Source organism: Piliocolobus tephrosceles, chromosome 1 (assembly GCF_002776525.5).
Source record: "Piliocolobus tephrosceles isolate RC106 chromosome 1, ASM277652v3, whole genome shotgun sequence".
In the NCBI taxonomy this organism is placed as follows: domain Eukaryota; kingdom Metazoa; phylum Chordata; class Mammalia; order Primates; family Cercopithecidae; genus Piliocolobus; species Piliocolobus tephrosceles.
In genome coordinates, this window is record NC_045434.1 from 38696679 (window position 1) to 38716082 (window position 19404).

Consider the following 19404-nt stretch of genomic DNA (forward strand, 5'->3'; position numbering starts at 1 on the left):
CCAGCCAGCCTGGTTCCGCTTTCTCCTCCCTCTGGACTCTGCTCTTATTCACCATCTGTCCTGGGAATGCTGGGACTGTCATCACAGCACAAAGGCAGCACAAAGCACAGATCAAGCACTCAGTGACTAGGGTGCCAGCAGCTTCTTGCTGCCTCAGATGCAGAAGGGACAAGTGCCTGGTTCTTGGCCTGGCCCAAGGGTGGAATGAAGTCTCTGGCACAGCCAGGCTCCCTCACAGGAAGAACCAAACACCGGCCCCTCCCTCAACACTCTTGTTGCTTGCTCTCCTCTCCCTCTTGATAGGGTCCAGGTAGTCCCTTACTCCACCCAGCTGCTTAGCGAGCTGCCTCTACCTTTCATTCTTTTTTGTTTGCTTCTTGGACAGTGTTCTCTCCCAGAAGCAGAAAGTCTGACAAGGGACATTGTGAGGTGGACTTTGTGTGATGGGGAAGGATCGTTTGTGAAGGGAAGACCATGAGGCTCTTGGGGGCACGCACCTACTTTCCCACACAGCTAGCAGTGGTGGAAAGAGAAGCCTGCTCTCAGTAGACTTCTCTAGAGAGGAGATTTCAATAGGCTTATGGAAGAATTGGCACAGAATTTGTATTAGTTAAGGTATCCTAGCTATTATACTATGCAAATTCTCAAATCCTGATGGCTTCACCCATAGAAGTTTACTTCTTACTCCTGAAAAATACAATCTGAAAAGGAGTTACTCAGGTACCCAGGCTGATGGAGGCACTGCCATATGCAACATGCAGCTTCCAAAATCAGCTGGAGTGTAGACATCCAACCAGCAGATGAGGCAGAGAGGGTGTGGAGAGTCGGGAAGGTTTTTTTGGGTTAGTCCTGGGAGCAGTACATAGCACTCCCACTTACATTTCACTCGCCAGAACTCCACCATCAGCCTCCCCCATCATAAATGGGACTGGGAATCACCCCTGCTGGAAAGCCCCTCCCAACACCACCTCCACATTGGACAGGGAACACGACTGTGGTAGAATCAACCAAATAGGAATGCCCACTGAAGGGCATTTGAGGAGGAGGTTCTAGCAGTGTGATCTTAGCTGCTCCTGACATGAAAGAAGAGGGTGAGAAATCTGAAAAAGCCATCTTAATGAACATAAGCAAATAAATGGACCAAGTGGGTACCCAGGAAACTCAGATGAGCTCAGTGTTAAAGAAAACATGTACAAAAGATGGAAAGAGTGGCCACTGACCAAAAACAACATAAAAATAGAAAAGACTGACATAGAGCTGAAGAGTCATGTTAAGAATGTTGAACCAAGATATCAGAAAAATGTTATCACAGGAGCCTTTTTAAAGATTTGTTTGAGTCAGAAGAACAAAGGAGTCTTAGGTCTGTCCCTATGGATGGATGGTGGGATGTTCCTGAGTGACAGAAGAAACATTCCTACCCATTTTTATTTTCCTCCCAACGTTTTTGTCAAAGTGAATGATTTTAAGACCAAAAAGAGCAGGAGTTTTGAACAGAAAGCACTGAAATCTCCAAAGAATGAGGAGTATACGAGACCAAAACTTATTCCTCAAATTAACTGAAATATTCTAGCCCAAATGAATTACACTCTAGAGTTCTAAAATATTTTTTAAGAAGAGATTAGTGTAGATGCAGGAATTTAAGAGCATAGCTAGACTACCTGAGTTTGAGTCTTGGCTCAGACACCTGCTAGCTGTGTGACTTTGGGAAAATTACCTAATCAATCTGTGCCTTAGTTTTCCACCTGGTAAGTGGATAAAATAATATTATCTACTTCACAGGATTGTTTAAGGATTTAAATAGGATGCTGTCTAAGCACCAGGCCTGATACCTATTCAATGTTCAATAACTGCTAGCTCTTGTTGCTGCTGCTACCATGACATGGCTGATCTTCTGTGAGTGATCTATAAAACATCATGGCAAACACAGGAAAGTCTAGAAAACAGAGATGAACAAATACATTCCAATTTTCAAATACAAGAAGTAAAATGTTCTCAATGCTGTCAATGTCAGGCAAAATTTCTGACTCTATGATTATTTAACATATTTTTATGTACCTACTGTGTGTCAGGCTCTAAGCTGGGCCCTGGGAATCAAGCACTGAACAAAATAAACAGAAATTCATGCCTTCTTCATGTAGTAGGTCTAGTAAAGAGAGACATATACTTTTTAAAAATAAGTAAATATATAACATGTTTATTGCTAATAGGTGGTACAGAGAAAAACGATGCAGGCCAGGAGGATGCATAATGTTAGAGTGAGAGGGTGACCATTTTAAAGAGAGAAGTCAGGTAAAGTCTTTGTGACAGGAAGACCTATTAGTAAAATCTGAAGATGAGTGACTCGCTGGAGAAGGAACCACAAGTGCAAAGAGCCCAGGAGGGAAGTGTACCCAGTGTGTTCACAGCACAGCAAGGAGGCCAGTGTGTCTCATGTGGAGAAACTAGCAGGGAGAAGGGTGGAAGATGGGGTCAGAGAGATAGCAGGAGGCCAGATCAGGCAGTGATTTGAAAGCCCTTGTAAGGACCAGCAACGTTACCCAGAGAGAGATGGCAGCCATTGACCAGAAGAGTGATGTGCTCTGATTTACATTTTAACAGGTTCCCTCTGTGTTGCAAATAGACTGAAGGGAGGCTACAGTGGAAGCAAACAGGCCTGTTGTAATAAACTGTGCAGTGATGATGGTTGGAACCAGACTGGTAGCTATGGGCATGCTGAGACATGGTCTAATAAGCAGTCAAATTCTGGATAGAAGCAATTGAATTTTGCTAATAGATTGAATGAGGACATGAGAAAAAGAGAGGAGTCAAGGCTAATTCCAAGGATTTTGGCCTAATCAGCTAGAGTGATGGTATGGCCATTAACTGAAATGGGATGGCTACAGGAGTGCAGACACAGGTTTAGGTGACAGGAAGACATGAGGAGCTTATTTTTGGTTATGTTGTAGTTGAGGTTTCTATTTGATATTCAAGAAGAGAAATCTGGCAGGTGGTTGGATTCGTGTGTCTGGAGATCAAGGAAGAGGCCAAGGTTGGAGAGGTACATCCACGAGAACGCTAAAATTAACAAGGGACTAAAGTAACTTACAAAAAGAGGAAGTCCAGGCCGGGCGCGGTGGCTCACGCCTGTAATCTCAGCACTTTGGGAGTCCGAGGCGGGCGGATCACGAGGTCAAGAGATTGAGACCATCCTGGCCAACATGGTGAAACCCTGTCTCTACTAAAAATACAAAAATTAGCTGGAGGTGGTGGCACACACCTGTGGTCCCAGCTACTTGGGAGGCTGAGGCAGGAGAATCGCTTGAACTCAGGAGGTGGAGGTGGCAGTGAGCCGAGATCACGCCACTGCACTCCAGCCTGGTGACAGAGCAAGACTCTTGTCTCAACAAAAAAAAAAAAAGAGGAAGTCCAAAGACGGAGCTCCCAGGTATGCCAATGTTAAGACATTCAGAAGAGGGGGAGGAATGAGTACCTGGAAAGTGGTGATGACCAGGATTCGATACTGGGTCACCAAGAACAGGTTTTGCCAGATGAAGCTCATTCTTTCATTTAGAAATTGTCTCGGACAATGCCATAGTTTGTCCAGATTTCAAAATGGTATTTGAAAAAAAAAAAGATTCTTCTGATGTCTTTGAACATGATGGCAATATGATGTCTTATGAAGCAGCTTTATTGGATTTATAAATGGCCTATTCCATCCTCTCTCTCCAAGGCCTGGACAAAAATTGGATCAAATAAGAGCATCATGGGAATGATACTCCAATTTGCAGATGCTGCAAAGCTAGGCAAGATAGAGATACATTGTGAAAACATGCAGGATCCCAAATAATTCTGGTGGATTAGATGAATGGTCTGAGCTAACAATGTGACACTTAACAAGAATGATTGGGAATTCCCGCATTTTGGTACCAATAACTGAATATCTAAATGTCAGATGAGGGAACCAGTGTTTGGCCACAGTAAGCGAGAATGTGGCCTAGGAATGTATGTTGATAATAAGCTCCATATGAAGCAGAACTGTGATATGTTACCAAAATGTATAGGCTTTCCCAGCAATAATAACGTAAGAGTGTCATCTATAATAATTAACTATCTTATGGCACTCTGTCCTGGTCAGTCCACACCTAGAATATTTTATTCCATTCTGGCATCATGCTTAAAGAGGGAAACTGACATACTGGGGTATATACACAGGAGAAAAATCAGGACCTATGAAAACTGCTGCAACCTTCTGGTCCTCCTGCTTCCACCTCTTGCCTCTCCTACCAGTTCCCCACACTGCTCCCAGTTTTCTTCCTCGAACATAAATAGGATAATATCACTCACTTGTTTAAAGTCGTCAATGCTTTTTTCTTCACTGCCTGAGGAAGATTCTTCATGTTCTATCTTTTCCAGCCTCATTTCCCTCTACTCTCCTGTTGGGTTCTGTGCTCTGGTCACCCTGTTCCCCAACTTACTACACTTGTTCTCACACCATGCTTTCATTTGTGGAGTTAGTACCTTCTGTGGGCTCTCAAAGTACCTAATTTTTCCCTTACCTTTTCTTGCCTTACCTCACTATGTATTCTGGCCTTTTTTCCTTACTTATATCACAACTAGGCTGCAAGCTACTTGAAGGCAGGGACAATAATGCTTCTCTCTCTCTCTTATATATTTTTTTTTTTTTTGTGTGTGTGTAGTTTGGACAGATCTTGCCACAAAACATGTACTCAGTAAAGACTGGTTGAATTAATGAAGGAAGGAATGAAGGAAGAAATAAATAAATGAATCAGTGCTAGTTCCTCTTCCTGTTGGCTCATCTGCTATGTCCCATTCATGCTTCCAGGAACCCAGCTCAGACATAAGGCATTCAGAATCCTTTCTGCTGCCGCACACTGCACCTTTCCCTGAACTTCCCACAGCACTTGGCATGTGGCTCCATAGAGCCCCTGGGGCATTGTACTTATTTGCCTAGCTGGTTTTTCTGTCTCATTCAACTTTGTATGCCCCGGACCATGGCTGGCCATGTACCTGGTGTCATATCTTATGAGGAATGCCTAAAACCACTGAGAATGTATAGCCCAGAGAAAGGGAAACACAATTCTTTAATTAGGAAGGAAAAACAGATGGTCCTTCAGCCTGGTGGTATAGTGCTAGCTCGCATCTGTGAGGGATAGCAATGGACAGACTTGTCTACAAAACTCTGAGATTTTGTGGTTCCCAGCTCTGGAATTTAATTTGCTGTGTTACTTCATGGATAGTCTTGTTTCCAGGCTAAATAGCCCCAGAGAAAGGCGGGGAGGAAATGTGGCCCCCTTTGCTGCAGGTGGATTGTGGCAGAGGATAAGGAAGATGGTCACCCTCTGAGGCAGCAGAGAGGTCAAGGGTGAATTTTCTAATCTCTCCATACTTTATGGAGGGAAGGTATTCCTGACCATGGCATCCCATCAGGACTAGGAGAGGTACTCCTCACAGCCTTCCCCAGAAGGCTCTTGGCTCTGGCTCTCTCCAAAGCCAGTCTGATTCAGGGAGCCATGGCTGCTGTACCACAAGACCTTTTTCCCCTTGCATTTGGAGTACAGAGATTCAAGTTTCTGCCAATGCCATAATTAATTCTGGTTCAGGGAAGGTCTGAATTCTTGCAGAGATAACTAGAAGGAGGTCATCAGTGTGGGCAGAAAAGGGTCATAGGAAAGACTGAATGTCCCTACAGCCTTTAGCTGCATGGCCATTTTGCCCTGGGACATGGATAAAGAGAGTAGTAGGAGGCCAGAGAGGAGCTATTGGAAGAACAACTCTGCCAGCATTCTGCAGGCAGGACAACAGCTTTTCAGGAAATCTGTGGTCACCATAGCAAGATCCTGAGCTGGCATCAGCTTTCAGGATGTTGATGCAGGTTCAGAGGATGCTGTGCCTTGTCTCTGAATACCTGGTTTCCTAGAAAGTAATGCAGAAGACGGCTCTGTCTGCATAGAGCCTGCTTGGGTCTGCTCAGGTATCTACAGGTTGGAACTCTGAAAGCGGGTCAAGAACCAGGCTGGCCAACAGGAGGCATTTCTAGGATTGTTTTCTAAGAACAGGCATGATAAGATAACCGCATTCAAGTTTTCTGTTTCATTCCCCTTATCAAGGGGACAAAGTTTGTAAGTGCTGCTGTGACCTTTACAACCATTCAAGAAGACACTTGACAACAGTTGCGATGTCACTCTGAAATACTCCCCTTGCTTGATTCTCCCTACCTATTTTTCTAACACCCTATCCCTCCCACTGCAGTTTCTCCTCAGTCTCACTACCAGAATTTCAGAAAGCAATTCTATTTGCAATAAACTAGTAAGAGCCTTAAGCTTTGTCTGAGTGTCTTTGGTGCCTTACTGGTCCATACAACTTGTGACAGTAACTTGCTTCTAGCCTGTTGAGCTCAGCACCAGACCATGATTCACCCAGACAAGGACTGGCCCAACCCACAGTGGACACTGGGCTGGAACTGGCATGTGTGAAGGCAGAGAATGCCATCCTCCTGTCACTTCAAGTGTGCAGCTCTTCTAGGGATAAACCTAGATCTGATGGGCTGTGTTTTGGAAAGCAGTTGATAACAGTGTTGTCATAGAAAACACCTACCTGGGGAGTTCCTTGGACCTTTAAAACAACATCTGTTTATTTAGCACAGTGTCTGTCACACAGGAGCCATCCAATAAACATTTGGTGGATATCTGTTGAATTGTTCTATGGACAAGAATTTAATGAACACCCAGAATTAGTTCTAGGTATCCAGGGAGAAATAAAAGAAGAGTGGCAAGTCCTGTCTTCAATGATTCTACAACTCAATGGTGAAAAGACTTACACATTGGAAGAGTAAAATCCCACCATGTGGCAGTCTATGACCAGGGCACATCTGTGTATTTCAGTCATGCCAGACTCGAGGGCTTGGAAAAGCTCTGTTTTGCTCAGCTTTTCACACTGACTAGGGTCCTACCCAAGGTGTCCGTGGACCATCTGTGAGAACCTATGTAGGAGCGATGACTTTGCCTTGTGAAAGGACACAGCCATACATCTATCACTCTAAATGTTAAAATTCTCCTTGCTCTAATTTGGTTAAAGGCATTTCATAAGTATTGAAGTTGGTGTCACATAGAAGGATTACAGAGGACACGTTAGTAATGATCGTAATGTAATGCTCATAACTTTGGCAATGAGCATGATGATGGTAATGGGATTGGAATCGCTGTGATGAGGGTTTTTGCTGCTTTGCTAATGAGGAAATCAGTAAGGAATGAAGCTTCCAGAGGTCACACACACGCACACACACACACAAACACACACACACATTTTCTTCATCCACTCACCAGTTGATATATACTTAGGTTGATTCCATATCTTTGCAAGTGTGAATTGTGCTGTTATAAACATACATGTGCAGGTGTCTTTTTGACATAATGACTTTTTTTCCTTTAGGTAGATACCCAGCAGCAGGATTTCTGGATTGAATGGCAGATCTACTTTTAGTTCTTTGAGAAATCCCTGTACTGTTTCCTGTAGAGGTTGTAGTAATTTACATTGCTATCAATGGTGTGTAAGCGTTCCCTTTTCACCACATCCGTACTGACATCTGTTGCTTTTGTGACTTTTTAATAATGGTTATTCAGATTGGGGTAAGGTGGTATCTCATCATGGCTTTAATTTGCATTTCCCTCATGATTAGGAATGTCAAGCATTTTTTCATGTTATTTGGGTATCTGTATATATTCTTTTGAAAAATGTTTGTTCATGTCATTTGCCCAGTTTTCTTTTTTTTTCTTTATTTTTCTTTTTTTTTTATTATACTTTAAGTTCTAGGGTACATGTGCACAACGTGCAGGTTTGTTACATATGTATACATGTGCTATGTTGGTGTGCTGCACCCATTAACTCGTCGTTTACATTAGGTATATCTCCTAATGCTATCCCTTCCCCCTACCCACCCCATGACAGACACCAGTATGTGATGTTCCCCTTCCTATGTCCAAGTGTTCTCATTATTCAATTCCCACCTGTGAGTGAGAACATGCAGTGTTTGGTTTTCTGTTCTTGCGATAGTTTGCTGAGAATGATGGTTTCCAGCTGCATCCATGTCCCTACAAAGGACATGAACTCATCCTTTTTTATGGCTGCATAGTATTCCATGGTGTATATGTGCCACATTTTCTTAATCCAGTCTGTCACTGATGGACATATGGGTTGATTCTAAATCTTTGCTAATGTGAATAGTGCCGCAGTAAACATACGTGTGCATGTGTCTTTACAGCAACATGACTTAGAATCCTTTGGGTATATCCCCAGTAATGGGATGGCTGGGTCAAATGGTATTTCTAGTTCTAGATCCTTGAAGGATCACCACACTGTCTTCCACAATGGTTGAACTAGTTTACAGTCCCACCAATAGTGTAAAAGTGTTCCTATTTCTCCACATCCTCTCCAGCACCTGTTGTTTCCTGACTTTTTAATGATCGCCATTCTAACTGATCTGAGATGGTATCTCAATGTAGTTTTGATGTGCATTTCTCTGATGGCTAGTGATGATGAGCATTTTTTTCTTGTGTCTGTTGGCTGCATAAATGTCTTCTTTTGAGAAGTGTCTGTTCATATCCTTTGCCCACTTTTTGATGGTTTTTTTTTTTTTTCCATGTAATTTGTTTGAATTCTTTGTAGGTTCTGGATATTAGCCCTTTGTCAGATGAGTAGATTACAAAAATTTTCTCCCATTCTGTAGGTTGCCTGTTCACTCTGATGGTAGTTTCTTTTGATGTGCAGAAGCTCTTTAGTTTAATTTGACCCCATTTGTCAATTTTGGCTTTTGTTACCATTGCTTTTGGTGTTTTAGACATGAAGTCCTTGCCCATGCCTATGTCCTGAATGGTATTGCCTAGGTTTTCTTCTAGGGTTTTTATGGTTTTAGGTCTAACATTTTAGTCTCTAATCCATCTTGAATTAATTTTTGTATAAGGTGTAAGGAAGGGATCCAGTTTCAGCTTTCTACATATGGCTAGACAGTTTTCCCAGCACCATTTATTAAATAGGGATTCCTTTCCCCATTTCTTGTTTTTGTCAGATTTGTCAAAGATCAGATGGTTGTAGATGTGTGGTATTATTTCTGAGGGCTCTGTTCTGTTTCATTGATCTATATTTCTGTTTTGGTATCAGTACCATGCTGTTTTGGTTACTGTAATCTTCTGGTATAGTTTGAAGTCAGGTAGCGTGATGCCTCCAGCTTTGTTCTTTTGGCTTAGGATTGTCTTGGAAATGCGGGATCTTTTTTGGTTCCATATGAACTTTAAAGTAGTTTTTTCCAATTCTGTGAAGAAAGTCGTTGGTAGCTTAATGGGAATGGCATTGAATCTATAAATTACTTTGGGCAGTATGGCCATTTTCATGATATCGATTCTTCCTATCCATGAGCATGGAATGTTCTTCCATTTATTTGTGTCCTCTTTTATTTCATTGAGCAGTGGTTTGTAGTTCTCCTTGAAGAGATCCTTCACATCCCTTGTAAGTTGGATTCCTAGGTATTTTATTCTATTCGAAGCAATTGTGAATGGGAGTTCACACACGGTTTGGTTCTCTGTCATTGGTATATAAGAATGCTTGTGATTTTTGCATATTGATTTTGTATCCTGAGACTTTGCTGAAGTTGCTTATCAGCTTATGGAGATTTTGGGCTGAGACGATGGGGTTTTCTAAATATACGATCATGTCATCTGCAAACAGGGACAATTTGACTTCCTCTTTTCCTAATTGAATACCCTTTATTTCTTTCTCCTGCCTGATTGCCCTGGCCAGAACTTCCAACACTATGCTGAATAGCAGTAGTGAGAGAGGGCATCCCTGTCTTGTGCCAGTTTTCAAAGGGAATGCTTCCAGTTTTTACCTATTCAGTATGATATTGGCTGTGGGTTTGTCATAAATAGCTCTTATTATTTTGAGAGACATTCCATCAATACCGAATTTATTGAGAGTTTTTAGCATGAAGGGCTGTTGAATTTTGTCAAAGGCCTTTTCTGCATCTATTAAGATAATCATGTGATTTTTGCCTTTGGTTCTATTTATATGCTGGATTACATTTATTGATTTGCGTATATTGAACCAGCCTTGCATCCCAGGGATGAAGCCCACTTGCTCATGGTGGATAAGCTTTTTGATGTGCTGCTGGATTCGGTTTGCCAGTATTTTATTGAGGATTTTTGCATCAATGTTCATCAGGGATATTGGTCTAAAATTCTCTTTTTTTGTTGTGTCTCTGCCAGGCTTTGGTATCAGGATGATGTTGGCCTCATAAAATGAGTTAGGGAGGATTCCCTCTTTTTCTATTGATTGGAATAGTTTCAGGAAGAATGGTACCAGCTCCTCCTCATACCTCTGGTAGAATTCGGGTGTGAATTCGTCTGGTCCTGGACTTTTTTTGGTTGGTAGGCTATTAATTATTGCCTCAATTTCAGAGCCTACTCTTGGTCTATTCAGGGATTCAACTTCTTCTTGATTTAGTCTTGGGAGAGTGTGGGTCGGTGGTGACATCCCGTTTATCATTTTTTATTGCATCTATTTGATTCTTCTCTCTTTTCTTATTAGTCTTGCTAGCAGTCTATCAGTTTTGTTGATCTTTTCAAAAAACCAGCTACTGATTCATTGATTTTTTTGAAAGGTTTTTTGTGTCTCTATCTCCTTCAGTTCTGCTCTGATCTTCATTATTTCTTGCCTTCTGCTAGCTTTTGAATGTGTTTCCTCTTGCTTCTCTAGTTCTTTTCATTGTGATGTTAGGGTATCAATTTTAGATCTTTCCTGCTTTCACTTGTGGCCATTTAGTGCTATAAATTTCCCTCTACACACTGTTTTAAATTTCCCTCTACACACTGTTTTAAATGTGTCCCAGAGATTCTGGTATGTTGTATCTTTGTTCTCATTGGTTTCAAAAAAACATCTTTATTTCTGTCTTCATTTCATTGTGTACCCAGTACTCATTCAGGAGCAGGTTGTTCAGTTTCCATGTAGTTGAGTGGTTCTGAGTGAGTTTCTTAATCCTGAGTTCTAGTTTGATTGCACTGTGGTCTGAGAGACAGTTTGTTGTAATTTCTGTTCTGTTACATTTGCCTAGGAGTGCTTTACTTCCAACTATGTGGTCAATTTTGGAATAAGTGTGATGTGGTGCTGAGAAGAATGTATATTCTGTCGATTTGGGGTGGAGGGTTCTGTAGATGTCTATTAGGTCTGCTTGGTGCAGAGCTGAGTTCAATTCCTGGATATCCTTGTTAACTTTCTGTCTCGTTGATCTGTCTAATGTTGACAGTGGGGTGTTAAAGTCTCCCATTATTATCGTATGGGAGTCTAAGTCTCTTTGTAAGTCTCCTAGGACTTGCTTTATGAATCTGGGTGCTCCTGTATTGGGTGCATATATATTTAGGATAGTTAGCTCTTCCTGTTGGAATGATCCCTTTACCATTATGTAATGGCCTTCTTTGTCTCTTTTGATCTTTGATGGTTTAAAGTCTGTTTTATCAGAGACTAGGATTGCAACCCCTGCTTTTTTTTGTTCTCCATTTGCTTGGTAGATCTTCCTCCATCCCTTTATTTTGAGCCTATGTATGTCTCTGCATGTGAGATGGGTCTCCTGAAGACAGCAGACTGATGGGTCTTGACTCTTTATCCAATTTGCCAGTCTGTGTCTTTTAATTGGAGCATTTAGCCCATTTACATTTAAAGTTAATATTGTTATGTGTGAATTTAATCCTGTCATTATGATGTTAGCTGGTTATTTTGCATGTTAGTTCATGCAGTTTCTTCCTAGCATCGATGGTCTTTACATTTTGGCATGTTTTTGCAGTGGCTGGTACCTGTTGTTCCTTTCCATGTTTCGTGCTTCCTTCAGGATCTCTTGTAGGGCAGGCCTGGTGGTGACAAAATCTCTAAGCATTTGCTTGTCTGTAAAGGATTTTATTTCTCCTTCACTTATGAAATTTAGTTTGGCTGGATATGAAATTCTGGGTTGAAAATTCTTTTCTTTAAGAATGTTGAATATTGGCCCCCACTCTCTTCTGGCTTGGAGAGTTTCTGCCGAGAGATCTGCTGTTAGTCTGATGGGCTTCCCTTTGTGTGTAACCCGACCTTTGTCTCTGATTGCCGTTAACATTTTTTCCTTCATTTCAACTGGTGAATCTGACAATTACGTGTCTTGGAGTTGCTCTTCTTGAGGAGTATCTTTGTGGCATTCTCTGTATTTCTTGAGGAGTATCTTTGTGGCAATTCTCTGAATTTGAATGTTGGCCTGCCTTGCTAGGTTGGGGAAGTTCTTCTGGATAATATCCTGCAGAGTGTTTTCCTACCTGGTTCCATTCTCCCTGTCACTTTAAGGTACACCAATCCGACGTAGATTTGGTCTTTTCACATAGTCCCATATTTCTTAGAGGCTTTGTTCATTTCTTTTTACTCTTTTTTCTCTAAACTTTTCTTCTCGCTTCATTTCATTCATTTGATCTTCAATCACTGATACCATTTCTTCCAGTTGATCGAATTGGTTACTGAAGCTTGTGCATTTGTCACGTAGTTCTCGTGTCATGGTTTTCAGCTCTATCAGGTTATTTAAGGATTTCTCTACATTGGTTATTCTAGTTAGTCATTCGTCTAATCTTTTTTCAAGATTTTTAGCTTATTTGTGATGGGTTCGAACTTCCTCCTTAACTCGGAGAAGTTTGATCATCTGAAGCCGCCTTCTCTCAACTAGTCAAAGTCATTCTCCATCCAGCTTTGTTCTGTTGCTGGCGAGGAGTTGCATTCCTTTGGAGGGGGAGAGATGCTCTGAGTTTAGAATTTTCAGCTTTTCTGTTCTGTTTTTTCCCCATCTTTGTGGTTTTATCTACCTTTGGTCTTTGATGATGGTGATGTACAGATGGGGTTTTGGTGTGGATGTCCTTTCTGTTTGTTAGTCTTCCTTCTAACAGTCAGGACCCTCAGCTGCAGGTCTGTTGGAGTTTGCTGGAGGTGCACTCCAGACCCTGTTTGCCTGGTTCTCAGCAGCGGAGGCTGCAGAAGAGTGAATATTGCTGAACAGCAAACGTTGCTGCCTGATCATTCCTCTGGAAGCTTCATCTCAGAGGGGTACCCAGTCATGTGAGGTGTCAGTCTGCCCCTACTAGGGGGTACCTCCCATTTAGGCTACTTAGGGGGTCAGGGACCCACTTGAGGAGGTAGTCTGTCCGTTCTCAAATCTCAAACTCCATGCTGGGAGAACCATTACTTTCTTCAAAGCTGTCAGACACGGACATTTAAATCTGTAGAGGCTTCTACTGCCTCTTGTTTGGCTATGCCCTGTCCCCAGAGGTGGAGTCTACAGAGGCAGGCAGGCATCCTTGATCTGCGGTGGGTTCCACCCAGTTCGAGCTTCCCAGTTGCTTTGTTTACCTACTCAAGCCTCAGCAATGGCGGGCGCCCCTCCCCCAGCCTCGCTGCTGCCTTGCAGTTATATCTCAGACTGCTGTGCTAGCAATGAGGGAGGCCCTGTGGGCGTGGGACCCTCCAAGCCAGGTGCAAGATATAATCTCCTGGTGTGCTGTTTGCTAAGACCCTTGGAAAAGCGCAGTATTAGGGTGGGAGTGACCTGATTTTCCAGGTGCTGTGTGTCAGTTTCCCTTGGCTGGGAAAGGGAATTCCCTTACCCCTTATACTTCCTGGGTGAGGTGATACCTCGCTCTGCTTTGGCTCTCGCTCGGTGGGCTGCACCCACTGTCCTGCACCCTCTGTCTGACACACCCCAGTGAGATGAACCCAGTACCTCAGTTGGAAATGCAGAAATCACCTGTCTTCTGGGTCGCTCACGCCGGGAGCTGTAGCCTGGACCTGTTCCTATTCAGCCATCTTGGAACCGCCCCATTTGCCCACTTTTCAATGGGATTTTTTTTTTTTTTCCCTTTGCTGATTTGTTTGAGTTCCTCGTGGATTCTGGATATTAGTCCTTTGTCAGATATAGAGTTTGCCAATACTTTCTCCCATCCTGTTGTTTATCTGTTTACTCTGTTGATTATTTATTTTGGTGTGCAAAAGCTTTTTAGTTTAATTACATTCCATTTATTTATTTTTGTTTTTTATTTTGTTGCATTTGCTTTTGGGATCTTAGTCATAAATTCTTTGCATAGGCCAATGTCCAGAGAGATTTTCCTAGATTTCCTTCTAGAATTTTGATGGTTTCAGGTCTTAACTTTAATTTAAGTCTTTTAATTCAGCTTGAGTTAATTTTTATATATGGTTAGAGATAGGGATCCAGTTTCCTTCTTCTGTATATGGTAATCCAATTGTCCCAGCACCATTTATTGAACAGTGTGTGTTTTTGTTTGCTTTGTTGATCTTTGTCAAATATCAGTTGGTTATAAGTATTTGGCTTTATTTCCAGGTTCTCTATTCTATTCCATTTGTCTATGTGTCTACTTTTATTGCAGTACCATGCTGTTTTGGTTACTATATACTTGTAATATAATTTGAAGTTGGGTAATCTGATGCCTGCAGATTGGTTCTTTTTATCTAGGATTGCTTTGACTATTCCAGCTCTTTTTTGATTCCATATACATTTTAGGATTGCTTTTTCTAATTATGTGAAAAATGAAATTGGTAGTTTGATAGGAATTACATTAAATCTGTAGTGTGCTTTGGGCAGTATCGTCATTTTCATAATATTGATTGTTTCAATTCATGAGTATGAGATGTTTTTCCATTTGTTTGTGTCATTTATGACTTTCTTTCTCTCTTTCTCCCTCTTTTTCTTTTTCTTTTGACATATTTCACTCTGTCACCCAGGCTAGAGTGCAGTGATGTGATCTCAGTTCACTACAAGCTCTGCCTCTCGGGTTCAAGTGATTCTTGTGCCTCAGCCTCCCAAGTAACTGGGATTATAGGCACACACCACCACACCTGGCTAATTTTTGTATTATTAGTAGAGACAGAGTTTTGCCATGTTGGCTAAGCTGGTCTTGAACTCCTGACTTCAGGTGATTCAACAGCCTTGGCCTCCCAAAGTGCTAGGATTATAGGCGTGAGCCACCATGCCTGGCCATTTATGATTTCTTTCATCAGTATTTGGTAGTTCTCCTTGTAGAGGTCTTTCACCTCCTTGGTTAAGTATATTCCTAAGGGTTTTTTTTTTTTTTTTTGTAACTATTGTAAGTGGAATTGAGTTCTTAATTTTATTCTCAACTTGGTCTTTAATGGTGTTTATCAGTGCTACTGATTTGCATACTTTGATTTTGTAACCTGAGACTTTACTGAATTCATCTATCAAATTGAGGAGTCTTTTGAAAGAGTCTTTAGGGTTTTCTAGGTATAAGACTATATCATTGGCAAATAGAGATAGTTTGACTTCCTTTTTCCCAATTCAGATGCTCCCCGCCACCCCGCCCCGACCATTTTTTCTCTTGCCTGATTGCTCTGACTAGGACTTCCTACCTTGTCCATCTATGTACAGCTGAGGTCCTTGTAGAGACAGGCCTTCTACAAGAGCTTTCTTCTCATGTTTTTCCACACCTTGCTTCCCTTCGCCAGACTTCTGCAATAGAAATGGAGGAACTGGAGGTTATCTTGGCCTGTAAATTCTCCGGCCCAGTTGGAGTCTACCAATGTGCCCCGTTGCCCTTGTGTTTATAGACTCCATGTGGTGAAGGACACAGCCTCTCTGGTTTTCTGGTCTAACTCCTGCACCTGGCACAGCACAGGCATACTATAGGTCCTCAATAACTATATGCTGAATTAATTAATACATAATCTAGTCTTCAGAGATTCCCACTTCTACCAAACCAGCAGAATGCCTCTTGCCTAATTCCACAGGTCTAAAAACATGGGGTGCAGATGTCCTCTCCTGAATCCCTTCCCCTGTCTTCTACCTCCTTCCCAGTCCGTAAAGAATTCTAGTCTAATTCCTCTTTCAGAGCAAATCTCTGCTAATGGTAGAATTTCCTTTGAGGTCACAAGGAAAAATTTCAGTATCAGCTGAAAATAAGCCCCCAATGTCCTTTGTGCGTTCAATTTTTGGCCTTTTGGACTTGTTGATCATTTTCAGACACTGAAATCTATTATTTCATCTCTTTCCAAGTTGGTAATTTTCAGGTGAATTGGTTGTATGTTTCAGGGAATGGGAGAAACCTGGGCAGAGATCATTTTAAAGTGTCTTTGGCACTTCCTTGATTTTCAAATGTCTTTGATTTCTCAGCTGATAGAATTGAAGTCTTCTCCCCAAGTATCATTAGACTTTACCCCGGCTCCCAACATGTCAAGTGGCTGTGGGAAGGAGCTGAGGCATGGACGGCAGGCGCAGACATCCTGCCCACTGGGCACAGGATGGAACATGCCTGCCCCAGGGATCCCTGCAACCTACAGCCTACTGTGCCTGTCACCCAACCTCACCCAACCACATTCTTCCTGCGTCGCAGTGGCCTGCAAGACAATACCTCCACTGCTGGCCTCTTGCTTCTCTGACGCACAAAGAATGTCTGGCTCGATAAACATTCACCCAGTGATTATAGGATTAACTGTAACCTGCAGCAAAGGGAAGCTTTTAAACAAAGGTTCTGCTTTGTTGCTTTGGAAGGGAAAATGAAATATAAAGCAAACAAGCATATTATGTATTAATGGGTACTTTAGGCTTGAGTTCCAGAATTCAGTTATCAGTGAGAACTTCCTCTTGCAAAGAGGTAATCAAGTTCAGGCTGCTGTGCTCCTATCTATCCTTCTCTCCACAGGCTCCACCTTTAATTGCAGTTGCCATGACAGTGAGATTGTTGCAAGAAAGCAAGAGGGATTGTGCATGTACTAGGAAAATGTTTATGAAAATTCACATTTTTCTTTTTTACTTTTTTCTTTGCTAGAAAGAAAGAAGGAATGGTAGAAGAGAAGTGATTTTATGTTCTTGAGTATTATGTGCCAGGCACGCAGCTAGGTTTTTAACATATATATGGTGTTAAATGTGTGTGTGTGTAGAAAATGTGTGTGTATTTAACATATATATGGTGTTAAATGTATGTGTGTGTATAGTTATTGTGAACTATATAACTCAGCTACCAAAGAGGACACAAAACAAAAATGTCCAGCTCAGTGATTTATCACAAAGCAAACACCCAGTAAAATCAAGAACTAGACATTGCCAGAATCCCAGAAGTGGCCCTTTTGATGCCTTTCAATTATTAACTCCTCCTTTCCCTTCAAAGGAAAAAACTGCCCTGACTTTTGTGGAAATCACTTGTTTGCTTTTCTTTGTAGTTTTAGCACCTATGCATTAGTCCTAAACACTATAGTTTAATCATTATAAGTCATCTTTTTTTTTTTTTTTGAGACGGAATCTCATTCTGTCACCCAGGTTGGAGTGCAATGGCGTGATCTTGGCTCACTGCAACCTCCGCCTCCTGGGCTCAAGCAATTCTTATGCCTCAGTCACTCGAGTTGCCGGGATTACAGGCAAGTGCCACTACGCCCAGCTAAGTTTTATATTTTCAGTAGAGACAGAGTTTCACCATGTTGGTCAGGCTGGTCTCGAACTTCTGACCTCAGGTGATCCTCCTGCCTTAGCCTCTGAAAGTGCTGGGATTACAGAGGTTGCAGTGAGCCACCACACCCAGATTAATTGGTTTTAATATCCAGTAGAGCAAGTCCTCCCAGTTTGTTTTTATTCTAGAATGTCTTGGTTGTGTTTATCACTTTGCATTTCCATAAAAACTTTAGAATCAGCTGGTCAATTTCCACAAAAGAAAAACTGTTGTTATTTTCTTTCTTTCTTTCTTTGGGTTGTGGTGGAGAGATTGCATTGAATCTGTAGATCAATTTTGGGGAAAATGATGTTTTCACATTTTTAAATTCTAATTTCCATCATGATTTATTTGAATTTTCAAGCATATGAGGATTTTTTAGTTATCGCTTTGTCACCTTTTCCCCAGAGAAATACTTGGAATTACTTCAATATTTTGTAATTTATTGAGACTTACATTATGACTTACCATATGGTAAATTTCTGTGAATTTTTCTTGCATGCTTGGAAAAAAATTATAGCGTATCTTGTACGTATTCTTAAGGTCAAGTGTATTTTATTGTGTTGTTCAAATCTATATGATTAATAATTTTTGTCTGCTAGTTATACCATTTGCTGTGAGAAGTATGTTAAAAGTCTACCACTTGTGATAGTGAATTTGTTTTTCTGTTTTCTTTTGTATATTTTGAGGCTATGTTAGCAGTATGTAGAAAATTAGAATTATACTTTCCTGGTGAATTCAACTTTATCATAATGAAGTAGGTCTCTCTTATCCCCAACAGTGCCTTTTTATTGTACATATTTAAGGTTTATACCATGCTGTTTTGATATACTGAAATAAAATAGCTGTCCATCTAAAATGTTATGATGTACATATACATAGTGAAATGATTACTTATAGTTAAGCAAATTAATCTATCCATCACCGTATATGTATATACATATGTATATGTATATATGTATACACATATGTATATATACGTGTATACATATATACATATACATGTGTGTATATACATACACACACATATGTTTATATACAGATGAAGTTTGATATATACAGATAAATTTTGATTACATATGTATATGTATATATGTGTGTATAGGTACACATACATATACACACATATATGTATGTTTATATACAGCTGAATTTTGATGATTTCACTTTTCCCATTTATTAACTTAGAAGTTACCTGTTTTTACTAATTTTACTAATTATTAGTTTTTACTAATTCTTTTAGATGTTAATTTCATTGATTTCCTCTCCCAATCATTGTTATTGTGAATTTTGATTCTCTGTACGTTTTAAACTCCCCATACTTTGTATTACTGTTTTGTATGGTTGATATTTCTTTAGACTCAACCACATATTTATTCTTGACTTGCTTTTCATTCTTCCCTTGACCTCCAACTTGCCAACTGAAATCCTTTTTTGTTTTGTCTGAAGAAATTTTTAATGTTTTCTTCAGTTGTGAGTCTGCTGGTGACAATTTCCTTGGTTTAATGCAGTTTTTATTACAAATTCTTGGCTGGGTGCTGTGGCTCACGCTTGTAATCCTACACTTCAGGAGGCTGAGGCAGCAGGATTGCTTGAGTCCAGGAGTTTGAGACCAGCCTGAGCAATATAGTGTGACCCCATCCAATACAAAATTACAAAAATCAGCCAGGTGTGGTGGTGTGCACCTGTAGTCCCAGACACTTGGGAGGCTGAGGTGAGCCAGGAGGCAGAGGTTGCAGTGAGCCGAGATTGTGCCACTGCATTCCAGCCTGGGCAGCAGAGAGACACCCTGTCTCAAAACAAAATGAAACAAAATAACTTAAAAAAATCCTCATTCTTGATAGATTTTTAAATTTTGATCATAACATTTTAGATGGACAGCTATTTTATTTCAGCCTTTTAAAGA